Raw genomic sequence first — 19,717 nt, 5'->3', positions numbered from 1 at the left:
AGTATAGTAAAAATTAATGAATCCAATTAATGTCTACAAATTGGCTTGTAATGGTCAAATTACATCATCCTAACTAATGAGTTTTTTTTCCATTGGGAGTCTCTCTTTGTCGATTCAATAGATGTATTTTGTTTTAAAAAGATGATGATCTTATCCTACGTACATGCTTATAATCTATGTGCTACTGGCACGAAACTAGTCATCAAGGCCCTATGCAGCACTTGAGTGGGTTGAGTAAGCCTATGAAACAAAGCAACAAAACAACAAATGCAACAAAGGTGGCACATAAATTAATCAAAAGACACTTTGTGTTGTATTAATGAGTCAAGTATAGGCACACAATTGATGTGTCAAGGGGCCCTGTGGTTAATCTTTAAACCTTAGTTCTCTTCTAACTACCCACCTCCCCTAAAAAAATGTAAGGTGATGGTGTTAGTGGTTTAGGTCTTGAATTTGAGAAGGAGAAGGATTAGGGTTTTCAAGGCATGGGAAGACAATGAAAAAGAATGAATGAGAGATCCCCCTCTAAAGAAGGAATTATAGGTCAAAAAACACATATATGCATGGAATAAAGAATTCCAAAACTTTTTAAAGGCAGTTTTCAAGGATCAGAAAGACAGTGAAGAAGAATGAATGAGTGATCCCCCTCCTTTGAAGAATGACTTATAAGTCGAAGGGCACACATATATATGCATGGAATAAAGAATTCCAAAACTTTTTTTAAGGCAGTTATGCTTAGATCCCTAGGATGATTAAATAGGGACATGCATTAAATTGTAGAATGGGACCAACTACTAGTTTGCATGGACTGTCGTTGTCACTTTTTTACAATCTTACCATATGTCACTCATAGGAGGCCTTTTTAGAGCATGCATGTTGTATAAAGATTGGGCACTTTCCATCCACAAGCTTACATGAATATTGAATAGCGCTCTGCAGGGTGTGTTCTTGAGCACCATGGTTATCAACAAGGGTTCTATAACATAGTGACTGACCACGATTAATCATCAGGCTATCGTTGTTGTGCTATGGTGGATAACTAAGATTATTTTAGAGGCAAAGGCCTATCTGTGTATCCATAGTTCTTGAGAATCCTCTACGTCATTGTATTGATATTCAATGGGTAATAGAGATTCTTAGGGTCTGAGAACCAAGATACGGTGTGGGAAGGTGTTAAGCACCCCACACACGCCCAGTTAAACCGACCTCTACTTCACCAATGTTCTAAGGAATATTTAATAATTTTTTAGCTCAGAAAAAAAATATTAAAACTTCTACACACTAAATTATCAAGAGAAGAACCTAATCATTCATATTAGCAACTAAGAAAAGGAACATTAACTACAAAAGAGAAATAAAGAGAGAGATTAAGTAATCAAAGAAGCATGAATTTCTAATAAATCAAATGAGCTGAAAACAAATGAATTCAACTATAGCAATAATTAATTGCAAAAGAAATGATGACCATGTTAACAAAAATTTAAATATCAAACTATATGAATAAGAGCATAAAACAAGAAATGATTTTTTTTTTATAAATGAAATAGATTTTTAAATTGGTGAATGTATGCATGTTGTCCTCTATAATGCTATATGCATGTTGTTGGTGCAAGAGGGGAGCCAATTACTGATTTGATTAAACAATGTGATGAGGGGTAATTTGGTCCTCCAAATTACATCATGACACGTGGCTTCCAAGTGACACCTCGACACTGAGTAAGCAGATCACCTCAATAGGTCGACTAGTAGCACTTTGCTAGGGCCAACCTAAGGTACCTCAGCCTGGCCGACCTAAAGGACCTCCCAGCAAGGAGCGACCTACCTCAGGGACCGACTGAGCCAAGAAAGGTACTATCGATGACCTACAAGGCATGTTCGTTGACTAATCACATAGATCCGTTACCACACCGAATTCTCTGGAGTATTAATGAGCTGACCGTTAGGCCAGCCTACCCGCATCATCCGCATCGGGATCGACTAGACAGATCTCAGCCCTTTATGTGGATCTTGTAACCGACAAAATTACTCTCTCCCAACTTAACAAAAATGGCTCTTTGAGAACCTGGGATCTGTTATAGGTCTCTAATCAATAACACTTATATAAAGGCACCATTCCTCTCAGAGAAGGTATGCGCAATTAAGCTCTCACACTCTCTAATCTTCCTAGTATCTCAAAGAACTATTTGCTAACTTAAGCATCGGAGGGCCCACCCCGAGTAAAAGAAGCCCGGGAACTCTAACTCTCTCTCTTGCAGAACTACATAGCTTGGCCACCGACAAAGGAAACTTCCAACTCGGCATCCAAGTCACCTGCCAAGTGAGAATCACCATATTGCGCACCATCACAATGCATGGGGCTAGCTAGTGTGACATTACTGAGACAATTTTAGGAAGTAGAGAATGTCACTCTAGCTGTAATGATGATCTAAGCAAAATGATTGAATGGGCAATGGGCTGTTGAATGCATTGTATATCCTAGTGAATTACTAAGCCAAGAGCTGGGGCCCACTCATAACAAGCAAAGCTATCTATTATGCGATGCACCTAATTTAAAAAACTAGTTGTGCTGATGGATTGATTGAAGTAATGAATGAAAGAAAGCTAAAGAAGGGATGTCTATAATACTCTAGTGTGAGATGATGCAAATAAAAGAAATCCAACATCAGGGATGTAAAGAAAGACAAATAAATAAAACAAAAAAAAGGAAGAGTAGGAGAGGTGAGGATGGTGGATTAAAGAAAAGGGAACTAATGACAAGTGTGACAATATAATGATTAAGCAAATCATGACACTTTCTAACCAGTTTGCTATATTAATATGCAATGTATGAATGTAATGCAACTAATGAAAGACCCATTAAAAGATTAAAAGAGAAGATTTTAACAAGAAAATCTGAATGGTAATCATGTATGCAACTACAAAAAGGATCAAGAGAGATTCTAACAATATGTGAAGTTCATCTTTGGTTGGCTAGGGTGCCAATCCTACTAGACTACTTAGAGCAAAAACTGAAAAAAAAAAGAAAATGGAAAAGAGGATTAAGTAATTAAAACTAGATAAGAACAATGATTATAATAAATAAAAAATAAAAATAGCATTAAGTAATTATCAAGCTTACGATTAGAAGAGCATCCCACCTTTTTGTTGGTCACAAATGAAGGCTTCATTGGTGTCACTGGCTAGACAAATTCAATAATTTAATCAAAGCTTAGGGGAGACTTGGAACGAATGGGAATCACCTTAACAAAACCTTGTCAATGTTGCCAGTTTTGATCATTAAAAGTTCCCATGAAAATAGTGTCATCGGGGCTTGAATTCTATGCATTTTTAACAGTCCAAAACTGAATTAGGAAGATAGGAACTCTTGGGGTGTGTTCCCAATGCTGAGGGAACCAGCTGGACCTTTAGGTAGTTATAGTCGTATGTGAACATCAAGCTTTGGTACACAACACTTTAGTTGGGTTAAGCAAGCTTCATGCATAGGGTTCTTCTAAGGGACATTGGGATTATGGAGGATGATTTTCTTTGATCTTAGGCTTGAGAGAGGGAGGATGGAGCATAATTTGAATGTGAAGGGGGGTGGTGTTGTCTAGTCTAATAGGTGTAGGGTTCTCTCCCTCTAGGTTAGAATGTGTATCTTTTTGTGTGAGAAAGCATGGGTATTTATAGATTTTTGGGGAGGATTTTATAAGGGAATGGATGATTGAGATTTGAGTTTGGGGAGAACAATGGTTGAGGTTTAAAATACTTTTAGAGGGAGATTAAATGTGAGAAAGGGCTGGCATGACAACCTTAGGAGAGATCTTCTCAATCAATCAAGACAATAAGTAGCAATGTTTTACAAATTTGTTTAAATTAAACATTCCAAGTTTAGGTGATTGGCTTGATTGATCGGAGACTCCTTAACTAGTTAAATTTTAAATTTTAAGATGGTTTTAGAAGCTGTGAGAAATATCTAGTAATGTAAGTCCCTAGGTTCAAAGTTGTAGTGAAGAAGATTTTAAACGGAGGGTTCATATTGAATTTAGCTTCGGATCTCAAGATGGAGGGTTTAATAGAGTCGGAATTAGATGATCTTGGTTTTATTGGACTTAGAATTTCAATCTCTATGCATCTATGTAGATGGATTTTTTATTTCCTAAAAGATATGGTTAAGGATAAAAATGATCCCACTCGGGTAATTGGGATCAATTTTGACTTCGGGTCTTAAGATGAAGGGGTAAATGATGTCGGATTTGTGTGATCTTGGTGTTGTCAGATTTGAAATTTTGATATCTACATATCTATGGTGTTGGGTTTACAACTTGATGTGAGATAAGGTTCAGGATAAAAATGATCCTGATGCAGATGATTGTAATTGATTCCAGATTTGGGTCTTAAGATGAAGGGTAAATGGTATCGAATTTGGGTGATCTTAGTGTCATTGGATTTGGAATTTTGGGATCTACCTACCTATGGTATTGGATTTCTAACTTGATGTGAGATGAAGTTCATGATCAAAATGGCCCCGATCGGACAATTAGAATCAGTTCTGACTTAGGGTCTTATGATGAAAGGGTAAATAGTGTCAAATTTGGGTGATCTTGGTGTCATCGGATTTGAAAATTTTGGGTTCTATGTACCTATGGTGTTCAATTTCTATATTGATGTGAGATGAAGGAATCAGTTTTGGCTTTAGGTCATAAGGTGAAGGGGTAAACGATGTCGAATTTTAGTGATATTGGTGTCGTTGGATTTAGAATTTAGTATCTATATACCTATGATGTAGTATTTCCAACTTGATGTGAGATGAGGTTCAGGATCAAAATAATCTCAATTAACGATTAGAATCGGTATTGTCTCTAGGTCTTAATATGAAGGGTAAATGGTGTTGGGTTTGGGTGATTTTGGTGTCATTGGATATTAAGTTTGGGCTCTATGTACCTATGGTGTTCAATTTCTAACTTGATGTGAGATGACTTTCAGGATCAAGATGATCCCGATCGGATAATCAGAATCAGTTTCGACTTTGGGTCTTAAGATGAAGGAGGAAACAGTGTCAGATTTGGGTGATCTTGGCATCGTTGGATTTGGAATTTTGGGCTCTACATACCTATGGCATTGGATCTTGGAGGTATAATTTTTTGTAAAAATCTAAAAATGCCCCTTGGTTGGCTGAGATGTTAGCTAAAGCATGCTTGAAACTTGAAGTGCTACACAAAGAATAAATGATGCAAAAATGGGGTGTTTACGGAGGGAATACACTATCTATAGCTCCCACTTACACTTAGGTCCAGTTTGGTTCAAGCCACACTCCCATATTGTCCACATGTAGGGGTGCAAAGAGATGGAATCGTGATTCAACCTGATCCCGTTTTGTCAAATTTGGATATCCCCATGTTAGTTTCCTAGATTAGATCATATTGGATAATAGGAGATTCGATTAAAAATCAGATCAAATTTGGGTCACTTATATATATGTATGTATGTATGTTATTTATAGATATGTTTATATTGAATTTTGTAAATTTTTGCATTATATATATATATATATATATATATATATATTTTTATAAAAGGACATGTATATATAATGAAAGTAGTTGAAAAACTTGTATTTTTTCTTTAGATAAACTATTATGTTTTTATTTATTTTATTAGTTTATTAATTTTTCTTCAATTAAATAGGATCAAATCATATTTGGATATCAAAATCCTTAATAGATTGGGATTTGAATCAACGTTTGTGAGATCTGATCGGATCCAAGATTTGTATTATTGGATTGGATTCAGATATACCCCAATTTGAATCTGATATGATTCATTTACATCCCTATCCACTTGTTTCTCAAACATTATTAGTGTTAGTGCCTTAGTTAATGGGTCTACCACATTCTCCGTTGACGCTATTTTTTAAATCTAAATGTTTCATCTTTTAATAATCTCCTATAGAATATGGTATTATCTTTTGATGTATTTAGACTTTGAGTGGGCTCTTGGCTCCTCAGCTTGAGCAATGATTCTAGTGTTGTCACACAAAAATGGAATGAATGATGTACTGGTAGATATGACGCCTAATTCTTAGACAAATTTCTTCATCTAAATTGCTTCATTAGCAACCTCACTTGCGGCAATGTACTTGGCCTCAGTCATGAAATACATTATCGAACCTTACTTGCTACTCTTCCAACTAATTGCATAGGAATCCAATAAGCAAATGTATTCCGATGTAGACTTTCTATCATCCGAATATGATTAGAAGTTGGCATTTATATATTTGACAACTTGTAGTAAACTATCACTAGAGGCAAGACAATAGTCTTTGGTTCTTCTCAGGTACTTAAATATATTCTCCATAGTAGTCTAACTCTCCTGCCCTAGGTTAGATTAATATCTACTTACCATGCTAACAACCTATGCAATATTAGGGAGAGTGCACGATATGGCATACATGAGACTCCCCACATAAGAGGCATAAGGAATCTTTTTATGTCCTTAATATCCACAAGAGTCTTTGGTGACATCTCTTCACGATCTTATCTATGTAAGTAAATTGTGATAGTCTTAATATTCATTTCAATCTATCTCTATAGAGTTAAAGCTCCAAGATGTAAGAAGCTTCTCCGATATCTTTAATGGAGAACTTTTAATTTGTGAAAGCCATACTTTCACTAAGAATAACATTCTTACATCATTCCCAATAAACAAAATGTCATCGACATAAAGCACTAAAAAGGCAATCTTATCTCTTATAGTCTTTTTGTAAATACAAGGCTCATTAGGATATTGCTCGAAGTCAAATTATTTAACCATCATCAAGTCAAACTGAATGTTCCAACTTTTTGAAGTTTGCTTCAGCCTATGATTGACCAATTTAGCTTACACACCATGCGTTCTTGACCTTTAGTAACAAATCCTTTCAACTGTTGCATGCAAATACTTTTTGTAAGATCTTCGTTCAAGAATATAGTCTTCACATCTATTTTCCAGATCTCATAGTCATAGTTTGCCACTATAACTAATAGTGTTTTGATGGACTTTAACATGGCCACAATATGAAAAGGTTTCCTTATAATTAATACATTTTTTCTAAGTATAACCTTTCACCATAAGATGAGCTTTATTGGTCTTAAGTTTTCTGTCAAGACCCTTTTTCCTCTTGAAGATCCACTTTTAATCGATTTCTTTAACCCTAGGGGGTGGACCAACAAGAGTTTAGGCTTTGTTGGTTTTCATTGAATCCATCTCAGCTTTCATGGAATTTACCCACTTCATGGAATCTATGTCTAATATAGCTTCCGTATAAGTATGGGGATCCTTCTCAGTGTCCTTAGTTTATAGTTTCCATCAAGAATGTTTTATTATGATATAACCATATCAAAAAGGAGGCCTAAATAATCAAGAAAATCATCTAGGCTGGGGAGTGGGTGCAACATTGGAACTTGTGGGATTTCTCCCACTACGTCATAGGTCTCCTCATTAAGAACTATTTCCTGATAATGATTTCTCATGATGTAGTAATCTTCTAAGAAATGGGCATTTCTACTTGTTAACATCCTTTGTTCTTTTGGACCATAGATAGACTTCTCCACCAATTAGGTAGTACATGAGTGTCAGCCTTGATGTGATAAACTTCCCAAGTTCATCACTTAGATGAGAACATTTAAGCTTACATAAGTTTCATAAATGTATAGCTGAGGGATAATTCACATGGAAACACACCATAGCACATGAAATAATAATGCATTGAATTTATTTAACAATAAATGTCAATATACATTAATCTAATGGAGCTAAAGGTATATACAACCTAACAAGTTGACCTAGTAGTACAAATATTTAGACTAATGACCTACGGAAGAACCCCTTCAATCAAAAAAGAGAGTAAATATCTTGAAATCCCTTGGTCATGGAAAATCCATGTAACATATGTTGGATTTGGAAGCAACTAGAATAGGGTTTCCTTTAGGTTATGTTTGGTTTGAAGGAAAAAGTAGGGAAAGGAAGGGAATTCCCTATCTTTCCCTTCCTTTAGGTCATGTTTGGTTTCCTTTAGGTTATGTTTGATGTAGTCATCTTCTAAAAAATAGGATTTCCTTAGTGAATGCATTAGGATCTTCTACCCACAAGAACAATATCCATCCCTACCCACAGGACATTGTAGTTGCACATCGGGAATATCTCTTATACTTGTATGCTGTCATTCACGGAGAGATGTTCTCAATGTACAACTATAATTAGGGGTTGACATAAGTTGAGTTTTTTCATGAGCTATTCAAGTTTGGCTCATGAAAAGCTTGATTCATCTTTATTTTATTTGATCTTTGAGTTGAGCTTGATCCCAATGAAGCTTAACTCATAAGGCATGTGGTCCTAATTGAGTTTATATTATAAATATATTTTTTTTTTGTTTTTCTATATGTATAATAACAAATAATTTTTATAATTATTAATTTTATATGAAAAGTAAGGAATAATTTTTTACATGTACAATCTTTTATTTTTTATAGGAAGCTTGGCTCATAGTTAGGCTCATGTCGAATTGAGTTCAACATATGAGTTTTTGACAAAATCCAAATTCGAGCTTCATGTTTTTTTAACAAGCCAAGCTCGAATAGCTAGATATTTGGCTTGGCTTGAATCCAACCCTAGCTATAGTGTCTTGTTGGTAGGTGTAGGAATTATTTTTGCCAGTAGTAGACCTATAGTCCTTATGAAAATTGTGATGTGCCATCAACTATCTCCACAAGTTCATGCATGTAGAATGACACTAGAATGTCCTCATATATGCATGGGGAGAAGGATGTATCCACATTTGAATTTGAATACATGGCTCATCTAGAAAGTGTACACATAGTCTTTTGGTCTCATTTCATAGGTGTTTTGCACCTAAGTTACATGTTCCACATGACAAGATAAAATCTCTTGAAGTCTACTTTTGAACACATCAAACAGAGCTAGGTTTGGAGTTTCCTATGCAAAGTTATGGAAATTTTTTAAAGGGGCGCAATGCTAATTACAAGATCTCAAAAATGAATTAATTCTAAGTCTCTTGAGTTTTTCTATACTCTCTTTACTTTCTAAGTCGAGTTTTTTTAAAGTAGTTTATGAATCTTGTTATTTGTGATTCATTGAAAGTAATTTTCTTAGTAATTGCTCAGTTTGTGTTGTTTTCTTAGTAATTACTAGGGGTGAGCATTATTCGGTTAAAACCGAAATACCGAACCGAAAATTTCGATTCAGTTTTTTCAGTTTTTGGGTAATTCGGTTCGGTTAATTCAGTTTTTATGATTTTTGGTTTCAGTTTTCAGATTTAGAAATTTGGTTAACCAAAAAAACCGAATTAACTAAAATTTATTATATAATATGTAATATATAATATACAATATAAAACATTTAATATATAATATGCTATATATTTATATATTAATATATTATATATAATGTATTATAATGAGATCCAATTTCATAATATATATATTATAATATATATATATATTATAGGTTATAATATATAATATTATATATATATATATAATTAAATTTGGTTTTTAATCGAAATAACTGAAAACCGAACCGAAAACCGAATTTCGGTTCGATTATATTGGTTTTGGTTCGGTTTTTATTTTTTATTTCGGTTTTAAAAATTTTGATTTATTCAGTTCGGTTTTTAACCGAATAAACCGAATGCTCACCCTTAGTAATTACTCAAAAGAAGTAGTTTTCTTTTGAGTCTCTCTATCCTTTTTTTTTTTAACTTTCTAGTCTTGTAAGTTTGGCAATTAAGAATGGCTGGTAGGGATCTACTATCAACAAAATGCTCCCAACATTTTCCCAATAGGCCACTAAAGTCGCACATTGGGAACATCTCCCTTGTCATTCATGGGGAGATGCTTCCAATGTGTGACTATAATGGCTAATTGGGACAATGTTGAGAGTGTTTGTTGGTAGAAAATCTAAATTGGTTCATAATTTTTAGATGAATATTTATAGTTGTGTTTAACTTTCTCAAGAAGGATTTTTTTCCTACTATCTTGTTCTTAGCTCTTTGATGGATTTCTTAGAGTGGCGAACTTGTCCTTTTGAATTCTCTCTTGCATCTCTCTCCCCAATTCCATTTTGAGATCTTTCTAGCATCAAATTGGTATATATGAAAGCACTTTTCTGATATCATGGGAAGAATTGGCAAGGACTAGGATCAAAGCCCCCATATCTGCTAAGAGCAACTAGATGCCATGCATGCTCTGAGCATATTCACACTCTATGTTTTGCTTTCAGCAAATCCCATCTCCTAGGAACATCATCAAATGAATTAATTAATTTATCTCTTTAAAGGAATAAAGGGCTTGATGTTGGTTAAACAGATAGATGTAGTAGCAGAATTATTTGATCCCAATGGTGTTGTTGATTGTGGGAAGTGGCATTAACAAACATGGTAAAATACTACAACTCTAAAATGGTAACACAATTGAAAGAAATCCGAATCATTCAAATACCTTAACAAGTGTGTAATCACTTGAATTGAACTCATTTGTGCTATGGTATTGCTTGTGAGCTTTCTAATTGTTTGCTGATTGGGGCTGCATGGTTGTGTTGAGAGAAGTTCTTCATGATCACACCATTAGTGCATTAGAGTATTGACGTGTCTACTAACAAGATGTTACTTATCTACTCTGTTGTAACCACTTTTCAAACTTTCAAACTCTTTGTATACAGGTTCTATAAATATACAAACATCTAATCAAACTGGTCAAGCTTTTCATCCAATAGAGACCTGTTTCGGTATCAGAGCAACTCAGACTAATGTTGACTTTCTCTCTAGCTAATTTCTTCTTCAACCATAGTTTCCAGCACTTCTACTCAGGCTAAGCGCAACTCATCCTTTGCTCAATCAATCATTGTAGTCTCTCTTTTTAAATTTTATGAATGTTATTTCTGTAAAGCTCGGCAAAAATAACTATCTATTATGGACTACTCAGACTACTATCAACTTGGTTACATCCACTTCTTGTAACCAAGTTGATTCACCTCTGATATTAACAACTTTTCTATACAAGAAGAGTATCAGGGAACAAACCACATTATTGTTAGAAATGGTGAGAATTTCTCTATCATTCATGTTAGGTCCTTTACTCTTCATACTTGTCATGGTGATCTCCTCTTGGGTAATATCTTATGTATTCCATGCATTACTAAGAACCTATTGTCTGTCAATCAATTTTGTAAGGATTACAATGCCACTTTCATCTTTGATTATCTTGGATTTCATGTTAAGGACAATGTGATGGGGAAGGTGCTTTTGCAAGGTCCGATTAAGGGAGGCTTGTACAATAAACATTCCAATGGTAGAACATTTGTAGGTGAACACCCAAGTTCTATTTGGCATCAAAAGGCTTGGCCACCCAAGTGAACATTTGGGTGAACATTTGTAGGCTTGTACAATAAGTCTATTTGGCATCAAAAGGCTTGGCCACCCAAGTTCTAGGATTACCTCTCATATTGTTACTTCTTTTAAATTGTTGTATTGCTTGAAGAAATTTCATTTTGCAATTCATGTCCCTTGGGGAAGAGCCATTCTCTTTTGCTTGAATCTGGAATTACACATCGATGCTCATGTCCTCATATACATGAACACAATGGCTCCATTGAGCATCGACATCGCCATGTGGTTGAAACCGGGTTAACACTAATGGCTAATGTTTCTATGCCTCGCAATAGATGGTTTGATGCATTTGAAACTGTTGTTTATCTTATAAATTGCCTACTATTTCTAGTTCTTGACATGGCCTCTCCATGACAAAATCTGTTTGGTGTGCTTCCAGGCTATACGATTCTTCATGTATTTGGTTGTGCTTGTTACCCACACTTGCACCCGTATCGCCCTACAAACTTCCTTATCATTTAGCTACGTGTGTATTTATGGAGTACAACACTTGCCACAAGGGGTACAAGTTTCTACATATACCTAGTGGACATATGTACAACTCCCACAATGTTGTCTTTGATGAATCATCTTTTGCTTTTGATGAAACGATTCCATCCTCAGTTGCATCTACTAGTGTTTCTCTAGCCATGGGGACCCTTCTAGGGATGGCAATTTTCCCCATTTCCCCGATCCCCATGGGGATCCGCCCTGAATGGGGTGGGGATGGGGATGATTTCCCCCCGCAGGGACGAGGATGGGAAAATTTTCATCCCCGTTAGCAGGGACGAGGAGAGCACTCCCTGCCTTGCGGGGACCCTGATCTCGGCCCATGGGATCCCCACTAATATATATGTATATATGTATGTATTCGTTATATATGTACATATACGTCTATATATTAATGTTTTAAAAATATGGTTGAATATGTTTGAATCTTTTTTAATAGATTGTAAATTTTAATTATTTTATTTTTATTTTTTAAATAAAATAAAAAAATAAAAACAAAATTATTAACATTATAAAAAATTACGGGGAATGGGAATAACCTTGTCCCTATTAGCGGGGATGGGAACGGGAACAGGGATGGGGATTTTCGCAGGGACGGCGATGGGGAGAGGCTCCCCATCCCCGCCCCTCCCCGTTGCCATTCCAAGACCCTTCAGTCATTTTTCCATGTCAGACTACTATCCAGCCACCATCTGCCACCACTACGACCCATATTGAACCACTATCAACGCCAGCCCATCTTGAACAAGCAGTCTCTTGAACTTCCTACAACATCTATCTCCTCTCTAATTGTTATTGGTTTGTCACCTATAGTTACCACCTCACGAGCACCATCACATGGCATGACCACATGTTCCAAGAGTGGTGTCTTTTTGGCCCAACCCACATTATGCCTTATAGGAGAGCTTATTTGTTGAAACTGGGTCCACATCCTACTCCTAGGGCCACAAGGACCCTAGGAGGGTCTTAGCTATGGAGAACGAGTACTAGGCTCTCATGATGAATAACCACTACAAAAAAATTGACCTTTAACAACAATCAAAAACTGTTGCCAATAGAAAGAAAACCGTTGTCAAATGTTTTACTTAAAACTGAGCCGACTGTTATTAACGGAGCCGTGGTTAAAGACTTTTGGCAACAATCAAGTGTTGCAAAATATCTCTTTTAACAACAATTGGCCCAACTCCTAAAAAGTTATTTTATAAAAAATTAATAAAAACTGTTGCCCATATGAATTGTTAGCAACAAATAATTACTTGTTGCCTAATGGTACCACAGGAACAATTGTTTCTAATAATCATCTTAAGCAATAATCATTGCAAATTGTTGTTGAATGAGCGACAACCAAGCAATCGTTGCCCTTGCATATTCAACAATCATGTTAATTGTTGCCCTTCCATATACAATTGACAACAACTGAATGATTGTTTCTTATAAATATTTTAGACAATAATCCTTGAACTGCTATTGAATTAATAACAAACAAGTAATTGTTGCCTTAAGGTTCCATACACAACAATCAAGTTAACCATTGCTAATTGTACATTAGCAACAATTGAACAATTATTTCTTTTAAATATTCTCAACAATCCTTACAAACTATTGTTGAATGGGCAACAATGAAGTAATTATTGCTAAATGTCAAAAAAATAATTTATCACTATTGGTGACAACCATTGAGTATAGTCTATAATTATTTTGATTTTTATTATTATTTAATTTAATAAATTGGTGCAAATATGTGACACATTGATGTATTCAAGTGTATATTTAACACTTGGACCCCACCTACACACAAATTTCATTTAAAATGCATGATATTATGAAGGAAAAAAATTATATCTCAATTGTAATTTATATGCAACTATGTATTCAAAACATATTACAATTTCCAAATAGAAACAATTTCTTCATCCACATATTTGGAGTTGTGCCTGCTAAAAAGCCATGATAACTAGTTGGTTGAAAATGATGATTAACTCATAAGAAGTTGATTCCACATTTTGAAGAGCTCCAACTTGTTTCATCACTATATAATTCTTCAAGATCTTTGGAGTTATTCCCATCACTATACAACATAGTAGCAATTTCAATTAAAGAGCAGAAAACGTCATTAGGGGATCATGGTGTTTTATTTTTTTGGTAATCTTGAAATTCATTAGAGAAAAAAGAGAGGGACGAGACCCAAAACAAAGCAGGACACAGAAGCAAACTACAAAAAAACAGACCGAAAGAACTACCCTACAAAGAAAGAGCAGAGAAAAAGGCAACAAACAAAACTAATCAACTAAGACTTTTGCAGAAAACCAAATTGGAAAAAAAGACTCAAACCAACTGCCTTTCAAAAGACCCAACTTGGCCAGATTATGAGCAGCTGTATTGGCTTCGTGCGGAGTCCAACTGAAGCTAGCTGAAACTTCACCATTCAACTTTAAAATGTCCTTTCTGATGAAGAGGATATCATGGTGGCGGAACTTAGAGGGTTCGGATAAGAACCCGGCCAACTACAAATTATCAAGTTCGATTAAAACACTAGACAATCCCTTCCTTTTTAAGAAAGACAAAGATTCAAAAAGGGCGAGAGCTTTTATAACAAGGGGGGAGGAGGCTTCGAGAGAGCCAAAGCCAGCCTACCAATAAACACCTTCACTATCTCTCACTATCATGCCAAAAGAGCCCTTATTGGGTGACAAGAAACTACAATCCACGTTTATCTTGAAAAATCCTGGGGTTGGGGGATTCCAACAAAAAGATATGGTGGCCTTCTGATTAGGACTTGAAGTGCTTGCCAATTCCTGAGGCAATGTCAGAGATGTCTCGGCTGTCCACCTGTTGAGAGAGGATATTATAGAGAAAGGGCTGGTGTTAGTATCTTCAAAATAAAAAGCATTTCTATTCTTTCCAAATTACCCATAAGCACAGAGCTAGCTTTTTAAGAAACTCATCCTGATTTGGAAATTGAGAAGCCAGCATAGATTCCAACCAAGAGTCAAAGGAAGTATTTGGATCAATCCTGTCCGCTAGCAAACCAATACCAGACCCAAACCAGATGCTTCTGGCCTTGCTGCAGTGAAACAAAGTATGCATGACTGATTCATGCTGTTTTTCACATCTAAGGCAGAGAGGAGAAGAGCAGATTTTCTTTAGTGGGAATCCCATTTGTACAACACCTTCAAAGGAAGTGTTTTATTTTTGGCTCAAGAGGGAGGTGCCATAAAGCATTCCAGAAACTTTTTGGCTTTGAATTAGCTTCCATAGATGCCTTTTCCTCTTGAACCATTTGGAGGGCTACAAAGTAAGCCGACTTGACTATGAAATTACTAGAGTTGGGGTGGCTCCAAATCAGGTTATCATCCCAGTTATTTGGGGACAAAGGGATTTTGAGAATTTTCTGTGCAACTATTTCTGGAAAGATACAGTTTACTAGGACTGCATCCCAGCATCCCTCTTTGTCCTTTATAAGAGTGGAAACAGAATTTCCAATTGAGAATAGGGGTCTTGGACCTACAGGTTTGAAATGGGCCACCTCTGGGATCTATGTTACTCCTCTTTGAATGACCTTCTTCCCCTCCATCATGGTGTTCAATCCTATCAACAATTTGTTGAATGTCTACCTGAAGAATAAAACAAAGCCAAAACCACTTCCAAAATGAGCATTTAGATAAATTGGCTTTAAAAAGGCAAACATTTAAGCACAAACAAGTCAAACAATGACACAGTGGTCAAGGTAGCACAAAAACGGGCTGAAGCAAATCATTTTATTGACCCTCATTAATCTACGTTTCTTTTTACTAAAATCTTCGTAATTAAAGACAAGAAAGCATGTATAACAAATCCTACACCACTTTTTCCCCTCAATGGGCAAAACCCATTAACTTATATTGTTGGAAAGAAAGCAATCCAATATTACTAAAATTTATGAAGAGGACATTGGGAGCAGAGGGCCCATCTCATGGGTTAGAATGGAACAAAGCAAATCAAGAACCAAGATTTGTGTAATCAACTTGATTCTCAAGTAGGCTGTTTTAATATTTTTTTCTGGATATCTTCTATTTAGGCATGAGGTCCTAGAGAAGCATTTATTTTGAAATTCAGAAAAAAAAAATCACGGATGCTTTCCAACTAGTGAAAATAAAGTTTAGTTTATATTTTATGATTGCCAAAATCAAATTGAAGCAGATTCTATTAAGTTTTGAGATTTATGTGTTGAAATCTCCAATTCTGTTTTAGTATCATCTTCTTGTAAGACCTAGGGGTGTTGTCTTTTTTTTTTTTAATTTTTTGGTAAAATAAAAAGAGCATATAAAAAGTCGGTGTGTAACATGAGGACTTCCCAACAGGGTAGGTGTTGTCTTGAAACACTACAGGTGTATCTATGATTGTGTCTTGTGTTCTTGGCTTGTTTGTACTAGTGCTATGGAAGGTCTTACTAAGGCAAATAATCCATTGCACAAAACCATGTTATCATTTACAACAGGGTCCAATATTGTTAAATTGGATGGGACAAAACTACCTTGAATGAGTACAACAATATCAATGCCAGAAGTTAACTAACAATTTTTCTCTACATATACCAATAAAAGGGGAGGGGGGAGGCCTCCAATATCCAATCTCACAATAGGGATTTCTATGAATCACCTTGGAACATGTTATCTATCACACCAAAAGGCCTTATACCTTAAGGTCCCATTAACTGAATGTGAGTAGGTGGATCAACCAGAACATACTTGAAGTCCCCAAGCAATTTCTGCTAGTCTAGTAAACCTATAGTAACCCCACAGTAATATTTAATGGATGCCCATCATATTATAGAGAATTGTGAAAAAGGAAAGTTTTCCCTCCCTTGACATATCCTGCAAGGCTGCAACTCCACCCCCTAAAGTTCCTTAAGTACTCACAAACCTTACAAACTTCTCACTACCATGGACACTTCTGTAATGAATCTGTTTTCCATCTTCAGATATGTGTAAGTTTGAAAGATTACATTGGACAAAAATCTCAACCGTGTTGCAATTTTAAGTATGGGCTTGGGTTTGACATCAAGTATGCCTCTTAGAAAATTGTAACAATGATACAACACAAGGAGATCATGATTCAGGAACTGACACAAGTAGATCTTCTTTTAGTTAAATGTTCTAATCATCTAAAATTAATTTGTGCCATAGAAATTTAGTGAAAATTGATATTAATCTAAGATTAAGAAACCCAACTTAAGTAGATAACAAAATACATCCACACAATAATGGCATTCTCTCTAAGCTCACGACAAGTTGAAGCCTAATTATAACAAGAAATACCAAAATTTGAAGGGCATTAGCTAGTAAGAGAAACCTATTCAGTTCAGTATGAGAAATTTGAGGATTTAGAGAATGGAAGAACAAACAAACCAATGATTTTAAAGTTGTTCAATGAGATATTAACATGATCAGATGATTTATTAATTCATCTTGCCATTAGCAACAAAAACAACCTAAGAATGCCATTAAATTGGATGTGAGAACCATCCTTATCAGATCAATTTATGAAGATTATCTCTTAGATGACACTGATTAATTTGGTGGATCTTCAAACCCTAAAGGTATGACATATTTATAGCCATGCAACCTGATATCTTATTTGACTGTGAAATATCCTTGGGCTTTCCCAAGCTTAAAAGTACATATGCAACTAACCTCTTCTCTTTCCAAATACCAATCCTTAAATTGAAACCATAGTCTCTAACCCTACAAAACAATTATATATGAACCCACAAAATTCTTCCTTCTTGCTCATGCCCCTAAATTTTCCACCATTCCAATAAGGCTCAGACTTAACTAGGCTTACTAACCTTAAATGAAATGGCCTTGTAGAAATGTGAAGTGATTCAAAAGAGAATAGATGGTGAATAAAGAGGTGATTGGATGCTTTGGTTCCTAATTGCATAGAGAACAGAGGATATCTGATTTGTTGGGTCAAAACAACTGATATTCCCTATTCAGTGTATCGGGGTGTATCAATATTCCGAGCCTTGGTTTATATAGATATAAAATAAGATCTTATTCTAATAAGATTTAATTAATTGGACTGCAGAGGTTTCAGAATTTAGACTTCCAAATTCCACCTAAAATTCCATTTCCCAATAAATAGGGAATTAAGGATTGATAAACTGGTCAAGAACAATAAGAATGGATTGTTATCTTTATAGAAAAAAGATGGTGAAACAATGGCATGCTTGTAATCTTTGCTCAAAGGCATCTTCAAAATTTAGAAGATAAAAATACAATCTCTATAAACATCTTGGAATAAACAAATAGTATAATAAACATAACTTATAAAATAAAAATGCTTGTTGATTTCTCATACTTACAAAAGCATGCAATAATCCACTTATGCATGCATCTCTAGTTCATGTGTATTTTCTGAAAAGACAAATTCATTTTGAATTGGAGAATCTAATAATCAAATGCCTTAAGTTGATAGGCATAATTCCAAAAGAAGAAGAAGAAGAAAAAGAAAGATGGGAACATAAAGGGAGAAATTTAAAAATAAAAGAAGTTGAAAATGAATATATCAATTATCTTTGCATGTAGAAATTGAAAATTTTCCCCTTACCCTATGACCCATCTGCTTCAGCAAGGACTCATAGTCAAAAGACAAAAGCTTTGGACATTTCCTCTTCTTCTCAGGTTAGTGTCCTTAAAAGGCTCCATATGTAGAAGATGATCCCTAGCTTTCTTAATAGTAAAAAAAGATCAAAGTTAGCAGAAGAAATAAATACTTCATCAAAAAATAAGAAAGAAAAGCTTATACCCACTAGTTATCATTTAAAAGTGATATAGACAGTTTCCCCTCCAAAAAAAAAAAAAGAAAAAAAACTCAAGCTCTTTTTGGTTTACATATTACCACCTTGTCACCTTAGCACATAAGCAGGTGCATAGGCAATAGTGAGATTGTGGAAACATATGTCAAACATGTAAGGTACCAAAGAAAAAAAAAACACTATTTATACTATAGAAATGCTTGACTTGCAGACCATGTTCTAGCATTTTCTTTTTAATAATCCAGTAAACCCACAAGTCATGGTCCGACAAACAAGTCATTCAACTATATTTATATATTGAGAAATGCTGGCATTCAACATCAGGGTGCATCACCTTGAATTTAGTGCTATTACAAACATGGTTGGAGCAATGAAAGGTTGAACATTCTCTTATACACCATCTTTCATGGGGAACTCCATTGTTGGTAGAAGCACTCATACTTCACCAGAATTGAATAAACAAAATGGATCCAAAATATTTGAAAAAAAAATAAAAATCTAAGCATGAATTCATCACCCAAATCTTAATGAATAAAAAGATCACAAATTATAACAAATTAAACCCTAACTGTAAGTGTGGTGGTCAGGCTACGTTCGGGGTCTCCTTGAAGGACGAAGGAAGACTGGGTGCAGGGTTAGAGCTTGGAGATTAGGGTAAGTGGAAGTGATAAAGGAGCAGGGTAGGAAGATTGAATGATTTGAGTGGTGATTCCTCATCATGGGTTGGACTCTTATTTATAAGGAGGGGTCCCAAGGTCTCGAAAGGAAGGCGCTGAAAGAGTTTAATTCCCATTAGGAAAGGGAATATTAGATTCACTGTTGGTCATTAAGGAGCACTGCTAGGGTTTTGCCACGTGTCTTATGAGATCTCTCAAGGATTGACTTTTCTTTCGTTTGAGGATTCTCATAATCTGCGTATGCTACTTCTTTTGTGAGCTACTTAACCGACATGGCATTGGTGACCTCACTATAACAGGTGTATTTTACTAAACCTTTGTGGCACCTAA

The sequence above is a fragment of the Nelumbo nucifera genome, chromosome 1 (genome assembly GCF_055504915.1).
Source record: "Nelumbo nucifera cultivar China Antique chromosome 1, China Antique-T2T, whole genome shotgun sequence".
Lineage (NCBI taxonomy): Eukaryota > Viridiplantae > Streptophyta > Magnoliopsida > Proteales > Nelumbonaceae > Nelumbo > Nelumbo nucifera.
The sequence above is the reverse complement of the archived record's forward strand: the minus strand, read 5'-3'. Positions refer to the sequence as shown.